The sequence below is a fragment of the Manis pentadactyla genome, chromosome 1 (genome assembly GCF_030020395.1).
Source record: "Manis pentadactyla isolate mManPen7 chromosome 1, mManPen7.hap1, whole genome shotgun sequence".
Lineage (NCBI taxonomy): Eukaryota > Metazoa > Chordata > Mammalia > Pholidota > Manidae > Manis > Manis pentadactyla.
Genome location: NC_080019.1, coordinates 231,572,616 through 231,589,143, shown reverse-complemented (window position 1 = coordinate 231,589,143; position 16,528 = coordinate 231,572,616). Strand labels below are relative to the sequence as shown.

The 16,528-nt window shown below is 48.4% G+C and overlaps 1 protein-coding gene across 3 annotated transcripts in view; it reads right to left on the bottom strand.

Annotated features, from left to right (window-relative positions):
* Window positions 1-16,528, bottom strand: part of ERC2 (ELKS/RAB6-interacting/CAST family member 2) — a 784,528-nt gene that overhangs the window by 81,137 nt on the left and 686,863 nt on the right. The window contains exon 18 of one of the 3 annotated variants that reach the window (XR_008991907.1): window positions 896-1,112. The exons of the other annotated variants lie outside the window; for them this stretch is intronic. The gene's annotated coding sequence lies outside the window, so the exon portion shown is untranslated. The remainder of the gene's footprint in view (window positions 1-895; window positions 1,113-16,528) is intronic. 3 annotated transcript variants of the gene reach the window in all.

The following is a 16,528-nucleotide window of genomic DNA, read 5'->3' as shown; positions in this document are numbered from 1 at the left end:
CCGTTTGGTCCAAAGCCCACAGTGCTGGTGAGTCTACTGACAATAAGGATGGGTGGTTCAAACTTTCGTTCTTGAAGGGACCCCCAAAGAGTCCGATTTAGGTGCTCATTATGCCAAAGCAGAAATGCAAATGAAGAATGTCAAGTAAATACGCAGAACCAATCGCGGGAGAAACCCTTCAGACTTAGGAGAGGGGGCACGGACACCACCAAAGACGCGTCAGGGCCTCCTCTGCCCTCTCGCATGGGAGGCTGTGGTCTCCACGTGCCAACGGTCATCCACCCAGAAACTGTCACGCAGCTCAACCAGCAACAGGAGGTCCGGACCCGGAACTGCTGGGGACTTGGGGATTCAGTAGGAAACCCTTCTGCCCAGGGCCTACAAGGTTCTGCTTGGGAAAAGCTCTCTTAGTCCCAGGGTTGTGTAGGGTTATATTTAAACACTGAGGGGCAGTCCTGAATGAAATATCATCTGTACAGTAGTTACTCAGGATCTCATGGTCTAAGAGGTTGACTGGGGCTGGGGGTGGGGTGGGGCATTCAAATCATCAAAAGCCAGAGAATCAAAACAAGAAATGCCCCTGAAAATCACAGGACTTGAAAACCAAATTATAAATATAACAATCACGAAATAGGAACTGGTGAATAAACTGTACTCTCTGTCCACACAGCAAGTCACAAACACGAGGCCAGTGTACACTTTACATCATGTGGATGAGGGATGTGCATTCTTGTTCCATGCTGGTGAGAATCACGGAACAGTCTGGCTATGAATTAAATAGGAAAAGAGCAACCCCTTACACTCTAGCAAAAAGTAATATACATATGAGCCCCCAAGCCCAAGGCCAGGAAGTCTCTCTGCTGCCCAGCTCCCCATGGCATGTGCAGTTACCCACCTCCAAAAGGGCCAAAGCAAACACTGGACCCGCTCTGGTGTTAAACTGCCACCGGATCCTCCCCGCTGTCTCCCTCCTCCTCCTCTTCTTTACAGACAGGTAAAGTTGGATCTCTCGAAGAGACTGGGGCTCCCACTCTAGGCAAAGGTTGGACAGGTGATCAATGTACAGCATGAGATTTGTCTGTGCCTCCGTGCCTCCGACAGAGCTGGATCATCTGGGGCAATGAAATTATAAGCAACAAGAAAGCGGTATTAACAGCAAGGGTCGGAAAGCACAGGCGACACACACCGCGGTTCCCTAGGACAACCAGCAGCCACGCCTTTCCTACCCAGTCATTCCCAGCACACTCATCCAGCCCTGCACCAGGCTCTGGGATATAGTAGCAACAAATATAAACACAAGTCCTGCCCGCATGGAGCTTACGGGCTATTCAGGGCAAGGAGACAAGCGACTGAAGGACAGTGGGTAAAGGAACCTGGAGGGTCCCACAAAGCAAAGGCAGCCAGCCCAGATGGGGGTGGGTGGTCAGGGAAGGCTTCCTGGAAGAAGTGACAGTAAACATTGAGCCAGGAGGATCCACGGGGTCAGCCAGACAAGCTTGCAGTGTGTCAGCACGTGCAAGATTCTGAGATGAGAAAGCATTGCTGGTCTGAGGGGCTGGGAGCCCCTGTTCTCAGCCATTCTCCAGCCTGCAATCCTACACCCAACGAGAGCACCAGATTTGGAGTCTGCAGCACTCACCACACGCCGTTCCCTGAAACCACACAATCCAGTCATGTTTTGACCTCTTCCAGTGGAAATCTCAAGAAAGGAAAGAACTTAGAAAATAGTTTGTTCTTTAAGAAGATACAAAAAAACAGTAACAATCTGGAGTTTGACTGCTACAAAAGAGACCCATTGCAGTGATTTTCTGCACACCATTGCAGCAATTTTCTGCACACCAGCGTCACAGGTAAGTGAGACACCCTGCTCACTCAAGACTATGGAGACAAGCTGCCGGACTGCAATTTGGCGTCACTAAATGGGACCCCCAAGGCTTCGTCCCTTCGGCTCTCTCTCTCCGCTTCCTTTCCCCCAAGTCCCTGGAAGGAGAAGCCCTTGCTCCTCTACCTCTTGGTTTTGGTATCTAAAAGGCTACCACACACATGACGCCTCCCACTTGCCTTCTGCAGCTAAAGAAAAGTAGGAAGCTATGAAGCCAGCCTTGTCAGATGCCTCCATGCAGGAAAACAACACAAAATATACAGAAAAACCTGACTCCCAGGAGCTTAAGTATTGTTCAGGGTTTTAGCTGCATTTGCAATGATGAAAGAGATCTTTGTAGGCACCGTTTAACACAGGGCAATAAGCACATGACCATTTTAGCAAAACACACAGTCCAAAGTTGCTTTCCTTTACATTTTCACATCATCATATAATTCAAATCCTGCAAACAACATCCCTGATTGAACACAGAAAGAAACAAAACCCTCGTTTCTGAAAAGCGAAGCAGGCAGGTATTTCAGAGACAAAGAAGGAGTGTCTTTAACCCACGACAACACAATTCGTTCAGGTTTTCCCTCCACTAAGTAAGCAAGCAATTAGGTTTTTTCCAATAAAAATATCCCCATGCATGTGCAAACACTAGAGGCAATCATATAATTACCCTGCCCAATCAGATTCGATTGCTGACAGTTGAGTTCCCGCTACTCATTAATTTCAAGTCTCAATGAGGTCTTCGCGGACGCCCTTTCCCATCTCTTTACAAAGGATCCTATGATGCTCTGAGCAGGCCAGCACTACCTCCTATGGGGTAATCATCCTAACATGGCCAGGGCCAAGGCCAGCTGACTCTGATTGCCCTCTGTAAAAATAAAAAGAGGAATTCAAAGACACACTGGCTTAAATGCCGTTGCTTCATTTGGGGAATCTTACTTCTAAACATAATAGTAACCTTTCACCCCCACACTTAAAGTGGCATAATTATATAATTAAAACCAATTATGTCATTTAACAGAGAGACCTTTTCAAGATCCACAGCAAGCCAATTACCCCCATCATTGACCTCAGAAGATTTCCCACACTGACCTGCAATAATGAAGACAGGGATAAATTTAGACACTGGCTTCCGAAGGCTGGCGTGGATGAACTGGGTGGATTGTAGCTGGTCTAGTCTTCTAGATTCTAGAAGCAAACCTGAGTTTGTTCACATCTAACACTGCTGCCCTGCCAATGGGTTTCAGCCCTGGACAAGTTCACTATGATTCAATGATACTGAAAAAATGACAGTGGAACATTCTTGGGGTGAAAGGGCTTATACCCAACTTTATTCCTATAGTGGCAGGTCAGTCACTAGGATCCCGTCCACTCAGAGTAAGTCTGCAGGCAGCAAGCCAGTCGCTGCCTCTGGGCCTCTCCACCCCACAGCCATCTCAGTCTCTGCCCTCAGTGTTGCCACCACTCGAGTCTCTGTTCTCCTGCAGCCCTGCAGCCCTGCTGCAGCCCAGAGCACTGCAAGGAGCTCTTTATATAGAAGGGCAAGCAATATATTGCCCACAGGTGTGCAGTGAGCTAGCCGACCAAGACCAGGTGAGGATCCTGGCCACAGGAACCTTCACTTTATCCACACGCCACCCATCCCTTGAGAGGATTCTTGCCTCTCAATCTATGTGCCCTCAATCTTTTGCAATGGTCCCTGGGCGAGAAAGCTGGAACATTGTAAGCAAATTCCACAATAACAACAGAAGTTACAACAATATACAAATAACAGAAATTATAATACCCCTCCAGCCTGAGGAGATCCATTGCCACCAAGTGGTCATCCCAGCTGTATTCAAACCAGTCCTACTCAGATGAGTTAACCAAAAGGACCACGGGTGGGCCTTTAAAATACCCACCTTCTCCAGCCTCTCCAGCAGAAAGTCTTGCAACACACAGGCCAGTCTTGTTGCTTTGTCTCTGGCTTCTGCTTCTCTGTCTTCAGTGTCCAGAACTGCTGCTCCGGTTTCAATTGTTGCCACAGCTCCTGCAAGATTCTATCTCAGGTCTTCCTTCGTTTCTGGGGCCGACGGCTGCGGCACATCCTTCACCTGCCCCATGGCGCCTCACAGCCTGCACTGTGGTGCTGCTGCTTCTTGTGCTGTCTCTGCTACCATGACATCCTTTACCATTTCCACAGCACCTCGTAGTGATGCCATTTCAGTCATCAATGAATCCTTTGCTTCCTCTATGGCACCTTGCAGCTCACATTTTCATGCTCCCTGCAGGAGGGTGTCTTTCTCCCTTAGGGCCTTTCTCAGTACTGTGAGAAAAAGACTCCCCACAGTTCCTGCAGCCTCATGGGCACTCTGCTTCTTTAAGGAATTCCCTATTTTGCTGAGGGCCAACTTTAAGGCCTCAGGCGTTTCCTCCACCTCTTCCCGATCTTGGGGGTGGGTCTCAGTCCTCTAGGGGACAAGCCACCTCAGACCACATGTCCACTGGGGGACATGCGAACGTCTCCCCATCCATAGGTGCTGCCCGCTGAAACACTACCATGAGGGCAGCCTGCCCCGTTCTTCGGGCTACAGTGAATCCTGCCGACTATGCCAATTGTCTTGCCAATGGGCTTCAGCCCCAGGGCAAGTTCACTATGGATTCACTGAAACCAAGGAATGACAATGGAACGTTCTTGGGGTGAAAGGATTTATACCCAACTTTAATCCCACGGTGGCAGGTCAATCACTAGGATCCCGTCCACTCAGAGCGAGTCTGCATGCAGCAAGCCGGTCTTGGCCTCTGGGCCTCTCCACCCCCACAGCCATCTCAGGTTCTGTCCTCAGTGCTGCCACCACTCCAGCCTCTGCTCTCCTGCAGCCGTGCAGCCCAGACCACTGGGCGGAGCCCTTATATTGAGTCAGTAACAATGTATCACCGACACATGTGTAGCAAGCAAGCCAACCAGGGCCAGGTGAGAATCCTGCACATAGGAATCTTCACTTTCTCCACAACTTCCAACAACTTATTTGCACACCCCTTCCAAAATACCAAAACACTTGTTTATTTTTTTATAACCATCCAAACAGTTTTACTTCCATGTTGCAGGTGAGAAAAAGGAGGCAGGGAGGGTTATGGAGCTGTCTTAGGTAATGCAGATATTAACCACAAAGCCAAGGCAAGGACCTAGGGCTTCTGCCCAGAAACCGAAGCCCCTTAACAGCGAGTAGAGTGTGTGTGTTTATTCTCTTGAGCATCTATTCCTCCTGTTTTAATGATCTTACCCCCCTTTCCCTTGGAAGTAACACATCTGCCCCAAATCCAGCTCCTGTGCATCTCACCTGGCTGTCTAGCTCAGGGGCTGCCATAACCTTGGCCTCACAACGAGCTCCTAGGATTCCCGTAGCCACAACATTGTTTCAGGGATGACCCCTCAAAGCCAATGAGACTACTGAGTCTTTGCCGACAGCCTCCGGAAAGCGAGCCACTCTTCCTAACTGGGTTTGCAGGTGACAGGAGGCACCATCTGGTGGTTGAGCAGCCTTCTAGCTACCACGGAAGGAGAGCGAATGCAGTCCAGAGACGCAGAGAGAGAAACTGTTGTGTTGACACGAGCGGCCTTTAGGACATGGGGTCATCTGATAGCCCACTGCCGAAAATAGGAAGAATGCCGCAGCCTGCGGCTTGGGGAGGCCTGGTTACAAGGATGGAATTAATCGACCGTGGCTCTGAGCAGGCACCCTGCCTCCCGCTCACAAACCAGTTAAATGCCTCCAATTTTTGAGTTATTTAAAGAACATACCATTTTATGGGCAGCAGGAAGCACTTTAACCTGCAAAATGATTTTTATCACAAACTAAACATCCATGTAAGTTTTTGGTCCTCTGCTTTGGTCAACGTTGTCTCTCCTTGGAGCGGAGACAGCTGTTAGCACTGAGAAGAGCTGCCTCGACCTTGCACTTTGCCCTGCTCATGGGGACCCCTGTGTCTCCAGTTCCTGGGTCCATGTGGGATGCAAGAACTCAGGACACTTGTACTCTTCAAAATGGAGCATTCTCCTTCTTGTCTCCTTTTTCCCAGACCCTGGGGGGGCAGGGGAGAGCAAGACTTCCTCTAACTCAGGATTGTCAGCCTCTGTACTATGGAAGTTTGGGGGCAGATGATTGTTGGGCTGCCTTACGCATTATAGGGGGTGTAGCAGAGTTCTCTGGCCTCTTCCCACTATAAGCCAGTGACACCCTCTACCCAAGCTGGGACAGCAGAAGTGGCCCTCGACATTGTCAGATCTGGGGCTTGGGTCCAAGATCACCTGCGGTTGAGAACCATTGCTTTAATAGTGTCTGGGGCATGACTTGGATTCTCCTCACAGCGTCTTTGAAAATAGACTTCCCTGTAGTCTTAAGGTGCCTTCTACGTGAGGCGTGAGTGGGGAGGGAACCACCACGCTCCTCAGACCTTTACAAGAGCCACGGAAAATACCCGCTGAGAAGAGCTGCAAAAACACCAGGCCTCAGACAGCAGGGTGGCCTCGCATCAGGGCCACAGAGCCACGGGATGCGCCAGCCCGTCAGGGGCCGGGCTGTGGGGGAAATGTACCAAAGAGAAATAATTTCACCCAAAGACCAAAAAGAGGATAAGGAGGCAGGGGAGCAAATTAGAAATATGGAACAGCGTCTATATGGCGAGTTCCAAAGTGGGCACTTGACTTCTCATTTCCACAGGAAAAAAAATGAAGCCTTGAGATTGTTAATAGGATTCCTGGTTCCAGATTCAGCCAAAAATGTGGAAGAGCTGGACTCACACAGAAATAATCCCTCCAGCCAGGGCTGTAAAACTCACTCCTCTGCAGAGAAAAAGCCCAGATGGTAAAGCCTCATGCATTTGGACAAATGTGAGCAAAGACATTTAAAATAAGCAAAACTGATAGATTTCTAGGATATTTTTTAAAGGAAAGTCATTTACTTTCTTGCAAATGCCAGCAGTAACTAGAGTGGGCTGGCAGAAGTCTGTCCTCCAAGACTGATTTGAGTGAGAAGATAAGAGAGAATTCATGTCATTGGCATAGGCATTGCTCAGCCTGCATGAAGGGCTGTGAAGCACCGAGGCCTCTGAGCTCATTAGCTATGTCTCCACAGGAGTGGGCTTCCAGTGGTTTTGCTAAAGGCACAGACTTCTGCATAGCACAGCCCAAAGTCCTGGCTTCTGATCAAGTCTGTCAGAAGAACCAGGTGGCCTTTGTTGGGTCTCTTTGGGTGGAAATGTTTGGATTCTGGCAATTTCTCTCACAGGAAGTTCTAATGCCTTGGGGGATGGAAAGGTGTGCTAGGAGGGCTCGGTTTAGCAGGGCCGGGACCTCACTGCTTCCTCACTTCCTGGGGCAGCCTCTCCTCCAGCTGTGGCCAGGTTCCAGCTGCCCCTGTCTTCCCGCCCCTTGGTCCCCAACTGCTTTCCCTTCTCCCCTGCCCCCAGGGAAATCCGACTGCCAGGCTGCGTGCACGTCTCAAGGGAGGAAAAACAAGAACAAAGGAATCTCCAGGGGCCTGGTCCCACCTCCCACTGTTCTCTTAGGAAAGAGGTAAGGTTTAGAAGAAACAATAATAGAAAAATAGAAGTACTTGTTTGGAGAAGCCTGGAAGGGGCCACAGGGAGTCTAACGGGCTGTATAAAGAACTGTCCTTTGTAGAATTTAGTAATTAAGTCTGGAGGGACTGGTCCTCAATTCTTGGTGCATAAAGAATGAGCTTCTCAGACCTAACTCTTCCTGTGTATATGCACCCCAAGCCCATCCCCCCCTGCTGACATCTGTCATCCTGGCCTCCCCTGTTTCTCAGAATACCTGGCCCCGTCCACAGAGATAGCAGAGCAGACCACATCCCCTCTCCTGATGGCTCTAAAACCACAGGATAGCTTTCTGTGTTCTGATGGAGGCGCCTGCTGACTGTCTACACCGGCATGGGAACCCCATGTGTGTACCAAGGATGCCAGTCAAGGTGGGAGCGGGGTCCGCTTGACCAGACGTGTGTCCCTGTTTCCTAAAAGCAGCAAAACCCAGAGCCGTACACACGCCCTGAGATGAGACCTGCCCACCCCATGTCCATCCCAGCACTACGTGTGGGAATGCAGTCTCTCCAGGGTGGCGGGTGTCACAACAGGGCACCCTCATAGTCAATGACTGAGAGAGACTTCCAAGAGTCCAAGGGCAGAATGTCCTTGTGTTACCCAGGGACAGGCTGTACTCCCAAGGCCCAGAAAAGGGCTTTAACAGTGTGCAGAACCCGGGTTAGGGTAGGACTTGGCATCTAGAGAGAAGCGTCAGTAGATGGAGAAATTTTATGCAACATGAGGTGTAGGCGCTTTCATGCTTTATCCTGAGGAGTGGATTTATGGTTTTCAATGTATTCTCAAATTACTCTGAAACTCAGAATAAAAAAATTAAGCAACAGTTGTGATAAAGCTTCCCCTCAAGTTTTAAAAACAATTTCCTGAGCTGTAATTGACATGCCATCAAGGTCATCCATTTTAAGTACCACAGTCGATGATTTTGCATAAACTTAAAGACCAGGCCAACCATCACCACAAACCAGTTTTAGAACACTTCCACCGCCTCAGAAGGATCCCGGGCTTGTTTATAACTAATTCCCCTTATTTTTTGCAACAAAGTTTCCAGGGTTGGAAGAAGGTTCTTTGCCTATTTCCTCGAGCTGATCGGTTCTTGTCCCCTTCCCCAGGGCGCTAAAGAAGTTATTTATCTGAAATTCAGATATAACTCGGTGTGCCACACTTCTACTTGTGGGCTCTGGCAACCCTAATCCAGGACTGAAGCAGAATGAAGCACGTGAATCAGCGTTCAGACCTAGAGATGCACGTACTTCCCTGGAGCACTGTAAATAGAAACGTACTATTTTGTCAACTTTTGAGGTATCTACGTTCAAAGATGGTTAGAACCCAGTTGCAGTTAGAATTCAGGCTGAGGAACTAAAGCCGCAGAAAGAGCCTGAAGAATTCGGGACCCAGGTGCTGTGTTAGAAGCGGGCGTGGGACGCAGACCCTCACAGCACTTGAAGCCTACATTCTCACCATCAGGACTAGAAATGAGGCTTTTTAGGGGCACAAATGATAAGGAAATCATTCTTAATGCTTTTGAGGGCTGCAAACCCCTTAAAGAGAATGTGATGAAATTATCCTTTCTCTATGGAAAAGCGGATGCATGCACAGTCACAACATTTCGCAAGAATTGTTTTTTTTGAGGGCGGAGCAGGTGGTTCCATGAATTCCATGACAATGTTCATGGACCTTTCAATGGTCCAAGGCCCCCAGGAGTGCCCGGGCAAGTTGAGTCAAGCCACCGAAGTCCTTCTTTGCCTGCTTCTTCTCTTCCTCCTGTTTGTGTGGGAAGGGATGTTGGGGTGCTGACCCAGGAGCTGGGGAAGGCCAGAAGGCATGGCCAGGCCCTCTCAGACGCCGCTGGTGTGATGGGAGCGACTCGCCTGAGGTTCACGGCCAGTGAAATGACCTGATCGGCCCAACTCCCCTATAACGAGTCAGGTCCCAGGAAGCCAGCTGGAAGGTATCTGAGAGAGGTGCTTTTAGATCTTGCAGTGCTGGACCAGGTTTTATATTTAAGATAAAAAAAAAAAAAAGAAAGGAAAAGGTTTTAAAAACCGTTAGACTCTGTGGTGGTCACCCAACTCATCAAGTTCAGGGCCATCTGATTACCTGACTGTAGATTCTGCAGAGTAGAGCCCAGGAGACTGCGGGGGACAGTCAGGAACTCGCTGGGTGGCCACGGGTAGACAGGGCAGGGGCCGGGGAGAAGCACGCTGGCCCCCGGCAATCTTCAGTCTGCGTGCCCTGCCCTGCGTGGCTCCCCCTTGCTCCCCCTTTACATAACTTCATTTAATCCAGTTTCCTTTGGGCGACAAAGATACCCAACAACACAGGACCTGCGTGCCCAGCTCTGAGCTTCAGTATCTTCTTTTTGTGCCTTAGAGCACCTCCAAAGTATGATATCATCCCTGTTTTTCAGAGGGGAAAACCGAGGGGGGAAGTTGAGTGACTTAAATGGTTCACCCAGCTTGAAAAAGAGGTTTCAAGCCCCACTGCCTATACAGACGGCCACTGAACTGGGTTGAAGAGATGAATTAGACAACTTTACACTTCATACTGGGTGACGTCGACTAAGCAGATCTGCCATGTGCTCAGAGACACGTTACTGAGTTTTGGGGTTCTGTCTATTCCACTCGCGGTCCTGGGAACAGCTCAAGAAACATGCCCACTCTGCTCTGGGTTGCCCTGCAATACCAGTGGCATGCTGGGAGAAGTGTGGGGGGCAGTAAGGTGCCCCAGTTCGTGTTGAGACTTCTTTGTTAAACAGAGCTTGTGTAAATCACAAAGTCGACAAATTTCACGGCTTAGTCATGGCTAACATATCAGATTTCACGGTTTGACGGAGATTAACAAGAAAATCATATTAGAGTTACAACTATTAGTAGATTGTTAGATACCGGGCAAAGAAACGTCAAGCTCCCTAAACTCCTCCGGCCTCAGCACGCCGCACTGTGGTCCTTCCTCCTGGGGACGCGGAGCGTCTGTGAATGCAGAGAGAGCCAGAGGGAGCCTCAGCGGGTCCCCCACCAGCTGGGTGGTGATCCCATCCCAGGTGGGGGGAGCAGCTGCCTCATGGGCCCCAGGGAAGGGCCTTGCATCCACGGGTCAAAGCAAGGTTTAGCATTTATGACCCAGTTCCTAAGCGTGTATGGGGACAAAAACCCTCTATGCACACAACACCGGCATTTCACCTGAGTGTGCACGCGCTGAGGAGAGGAATGATTTATCACAGTTGTTGAAACGATGTTATTTTAGGTAAAAACGGAGCTTACACATTTTTACTTGGAGACCACTGGGCACAGGCCTTGTTAAGTGCAGGGGCCCGGCCAGGCAAGCAGAGACTTCAAAAAGCCTGCTGATGGCTCGGCCATTTGGCCTGAGGGCTCTCTGCATATCCTCTTTCAGGTAAGAGCCGACTTGACTGTCAACTTTGCATAAACGACAGCCAATTTGTCAGCCATTTGCTTTAATTCTCTTTCGAGTCTTCCAATGGTAAACTCCATATACCTTCTAGTCTTCAATATCATGTATCTGACCGGAGGATGGAATTCACTGGCGTCTCAGCCCGGTTTCCTTCCCAGGCGATCCTCCTGGGTCTTATAGGATGTCCTTAATCAGAACCACATGACGCAGCGAGGGGAAGTCCTCTCACAGACGCTGGCAAGACACTATGGCGAATTAGTTTCAGAGCATGGGAGGTCAGATTGGGAATAAAAGCCACAGTTATCTGTTGTGTTTTCTTTAGTTGAGAAAATTAAGTAAGGCAGGGTGCCTGACTCTTAAGAAACAAAGATTTGGGTCAGAGCAGCCACTTAGGAAAGGAGGTCTGCTGACTGCCCAGCACAACTGTCCGTTGTAGAAACAGAAAGTTCTCACATTCTGGGATTTCTCTGCTTTTATCCAGGTAGGTTTTTAGATTTCAGTAGTACCCCAGATTGGTAGAATGGAAATAGCTGCAGTACACCAAGTTTTGTCAAAAAATGTAACTAAGTGTGTGCATATATAAACACTCATCAGTGTTTCTCTGTGCGTGTTAGAGAAATGAACATATGTCAGTAATAACAGCCCCATTTATGCTGTTCTTATATGACAGGCCCTATGTTAAGCACTTTCCATGCATTATTTCATTTACTCTCTCAACAAACTTGTATGCTAGGCACTATCTTTGTCCCTGTTTTATAGATTCAAAAAACCCCTGAAAGATTAGAGGGGGCTGAAGACATAGTCAACAGCCTTTGAATCAAACCCGGGGTGCCTGGCTCCAAGCCCAGGCTTTCTGTCACCCACTGCAGTATCTTGCACCCTGAAATTGTCATCAGTTCCATGAGATGAGTACCCAGGCTGACTCAGAAAAAAAAAATACCCATTTCCTGGGGGGTGCAGTGGGCCTGGGAGCCTTATTACTTCACTAACACTTGGGTGTGAGCCTTCTGCCTGCAAGGCCTCAGGCAGATGCACTGCTGAGGTGTGACAAAAGGGAGCGATTATAGGAGCTCCAGACCCACTTCCTTCACAATGCTGCCCAGGACTAGCCTGCCCGGGGAACTCGGAGAACGGGAAGGACCGGGAGGCTTACTGGAAATCTGTTTCCCACCCAGTTTCAAACTGGTAGCCTTCCCTTCTGGTGAACGGGCTGCCCCTGGAGAAGTGGGCAGGAGAGGTTTCCGGTGCCCCTCTACCCTAACTAACGCCGTGGGGGCAGCTCACAATTAAGGAATGAAACTTTTTTTTATCAAACGCCCTTCCATAAAACCATTTCCCAGGAAATGTAGCACAGCACGGAGCTAGCCGACTGCAATTTTCCACCACCACTGAGCATCGCGGGGCACAGGTTCTATATTTAAATGATTTCCCCATGGCTTTTTGACAAGGCTCTCTCTCAAGGACACTTGGAGCTGGGCTGAGGTCTCACGCCCCTCCGGCCAGCAGGATCGGAATGTTAAATACGACCCCTGTCTCTTCAACACCCATGTGTAAAACGCCAATAAACAAGCCGGCAGAGACCTGCAGGCCTAATTGCCTTTAAAATCCGCCAAGATGATAAAGCCCCAGAGCACGGAAGGAAAGACTCCCAGGGATTTAACAAGTTTATCTGCCTGCCACTTGAACATTTTCTGTCTGCCTACACTTCAGTGAATTCACCAATAAAAGGATAAAAGGGCCCCGAACCTCAGACCCTTCAATGGCAGAGAAGCCCCAGATTCAAAACGTATGCCCAGCAAAAATCAACCCGTTAATGGGGATTTTGTTTCATGCGTTTGTAAGGTCTGCAGCGAGGAAAGTGCGACCACTTGCCCATTTTTAGCACCGGCCATTTCGCTTTTATTGACCAAGGCCTACAAATCTTCCCCTACCATAAAGAAAACTTCACACAAGGAAACTGGGAAAGGTAACTCATGCAGACACCTCTGAAATTCAAGTCAGGGAACTACCCCGACCGGAGAGAAGCCATGTGGCCTCGTGCAACGAGTGTGACCCCTGATTCCCTGCTGCAAGGACGCACGCGGTCCTGTCTCCTTTCCTGAACTGCCTTTCGAGCTGAGCATTTTAATTGTCTCTGCTGATTTGCACCCTACCACCCAGAAGAAAACTTCTGAGAAGTCTGTACCAGTTGGCATTAAACTGGAAAAGTAAATAAAACAGCCCCGACAGTAGGTCAAGTGGGCACACCCGTCTTCACAGTGGGAGTGTGCAAGCCCCATTAGGAATTTATTCTAAATAAATCATTGGACAAGTACGTAAAGGTGAAGCGCAGAGTTACGGCATCCTAACATCTAAGAAGAACTAAACGCTCATTGGTAGGCACTGGCTACAATGATGCAAAATTCTATATCCACACCTATAAAAACGCTGCTGTAGGTACATATCTGTGAGCATAGAAAGGTGTCCAACATATAATGTTATGGTCAAATGGCAAGTCATAAAAACATTTATAATCATTTCACATAGAAAAAAGACTAGGAAGACACACAGTCCGCCAAGATAGGGTATTTTGGGATGGTGGAATTCTTTCACAAAGACTTTTGAATCATTTGAAATTGTTGGTGAAAATGCATTATCTTTAAAAATCAGTTAAAGGACTAAAGCTAAAAATATAAAACATCCCACTCCCAGCACCGCTCGCCCGATCAACAGGAAGAGATCACATCTGAAATAAGTTATGGAGAAATCCAACTTTCCTTTCTCCAGGAGACACGAGTAAAGAACATTAAAGGATTTGGTCTGGATTTATCAGCACATATAATTGCCATTCAGATGTATTCTCCAACGATGAGGATGAATGGTTAAACTCCAGGCGGGCTCACAATCCAGAGGGTGTATTTCCCAGGTGGCCCATGCTTCTCTTGTCCCTTCAGTCTGGGCACAGGCACCAAGCGCTGACCTGTTCCATTTAACAAAGCAAGAGCAACTCTAGGGTGGGGTGCTTGCCAAATGAAAAATTTGAAGCCCTGTTTTTCTGTTAAAATCTCCTCCATGTTTTTCCTATTGGAACCTGGAAACTGGACAAATTCTGAAGGGATCCAAAGGAATTTCTTTAGAAAAGAATTCTGTTAACACCAAAAGCTCCCTACAAGTTACACAAGGCATATGCTCGGTTGCATTATGCTGAGATGTAAAAGCAGGAGTTCAAACCCATAGTGATGTGTCCTTCACACCAGGCTTTGCATGCATCGCGGCTTATGCATTTGTACACTCATCTTCGTGCATTTCTGCCTCTCCCTGCTTCACAATTTCGTAATCAGTTCCAGATTTCCTATTTCTTCCACACTACAAGGGGCGGGATTCTGGGTTTGGGAGATGCAAGGTTAAAGGGTATGGAAGCACGGCAGAAAGTATGATAAAAATAAAACCCAAACTGAAGTTTAGTTTCATCTCCACAGAAGTAAGAAATCGAGTGTGCCCCTTGGGACCCGTTGGACTCTCAGAAACTGTTGGAACATGGACGTGTGTGTGCGAATTTCATTTGTAAAACAGACCCTTTGGTTGGGACACCTCCTCACTGTGGAAGGGGGCTATGGGAAGCAAAAAGATTCCTCTGTGCTGTGTTACATCAACGATAGACGTGTCTCCAGAACACTGCAGTGCTGCCCTCAGAAGTCAGAACTCTGTCTCTAGGACAGAGTCAGTGGAAAGATCAGGTTAATCTAGGATAAACTTCACCTGTAGAGTTCAAAGACACTGGCCTCCGTATGGGTTTTGCCTGGAGGTTTCTTTGAAGGATTGTTCTCTAATTCATTAAAGAAATTTCAGACTTCACAGGCTTCAGCATTAAATAGATCACCTGAGCTCTTCACTGCCCTGCAAAATGACGATTCACCTTTGAAGCTCTGCAAATTGGGATTAAGTTGGCTCTTTGCCTCTTGCCTCAGAAAATGATGCCACACCACTGATCGCTGGGGCCCCGGGGCAATCACCTGGCCGATCAGTGACACCAAATGTATCTCCATCACGTGTCTCTTTTAAAATGCACGGCCTCCCGTGGGTTGGCTTTGGTGTGACTTTTGCTTTGGGTGTGACAGTACTGTTTGGAATTAATGCACTCCCCGTTAATGCATCAAAACTCCAGGAGGTAGATCACGGTGTACAAACTCCAGTTTAATTTTCACCTGACTTTGCAAAGACACATGGAGTCTTTAGATGCACCGCTCATTTTAAGCTTTTGCCTTGGATTTCGCCTCCTCAAACACCGTAGAGGCCGAGGCATCTCCTCAGATGCTCTTTGGAGCAGCATTTCACTTGCTTTTCACAGTGACTCTGCACATTCCAAAGCGGGCTCGGCCTAAACACGTACGCCAGCCTTCAGCTTTCACCCTGACCCCTCCGCCTGCTTCCTGCGCACCCATAATCTAAACCATCTCCTCTTCGCAGGTATATGGTCTTGGATTTGCCACAGTGAACGCGAGACTTTACAAGGCCAATAAAATGACAGCTGCACCGAGGGGACGGGTGGCTTTTACCGAGTCTGAAACACCACTGCCTTTCCCTCCCGGGGATCAGGAACTTGAAAGCTATCCGAGTCACTTAGCCCTGTGTTGGTCATAAACTTAAGGCTAATCAGATTGCCCCCGACTTGCAGCCTTATCTTAAATCCCCAAGCTTCTCCTGTGCAAACTGAACTGATGGGAGATGGGATCACCCCTTCTCAGGCCATAAATTCTAGATATTTATAACGCAACTGTTGTCATTTAGGTCAATTAAGATGCTTTTACTGGCTCAAAACAACTACCTACGGGGCTTGTCCAATACTCTGACAGTGGTTTATGGCCCTTCGGGGTGATTTTATCTCACAGGGATCTGAAAGAGGGCTGCAGACAGAAGTGGTCGGGAGGCTCAACCACACCCATTTCCACTCTGTCCCTGGAAGCTCAGACTCCTCCCTTATCCCTAAAAAATCACTCTTTGACTCTAAAACTTCCCCTACTGTTGGTTTCTTTGATCACCTTTGCTCCTCCAGAGACCTGAGAGGGGAGATAACACCTCCTGAGACTGCTGATGATAAAACTCCCAAGCGGCGGCCCAAACGCCCCGCTGGGAAATGCCTGACCGCGCCGTATGCACGTGTCCCTGAGGACAAGTGGGCTTTAGTTGCCAAAGGGTAAAGTGCGCCTTCGTGGAGAGCAGTAAAGGCTGCCAACATGGAAAGAATGCAACGTATCTGGGGATTTCACGTGGACAGGCTACAGTTTCTCCTTTTCCCTTGTGGCTTATCGTCAAAATGACCGAGTTGTGGTTCATTTTCAAGAGCCTTATGGAAGTTTTTTTTTCTGCTGTTAAAAATGTGACATACTCAACTTTCTCTGTTCTGGTTCTGCCTTTTCCCAAAAAGGATTAAAGCATCTAATACCCCATGAAGAGGTCAACTGAGGTCCACGTGGACTGACAGTGCTGGTGAAACTCAGAAAGATTTTCCAGGACAGAATATTCTGACTTGAACACACAATTCTCCAGATGCTGAGTGATGGGGGACGATGAGCTGAGAGCCCATTTCTACAGGAAGTCTGGGGACCACAAGCTGCGTCTGCTATACAAAATCCCAGATAAAGAATTCACACCCTCCCATTTGTTCTC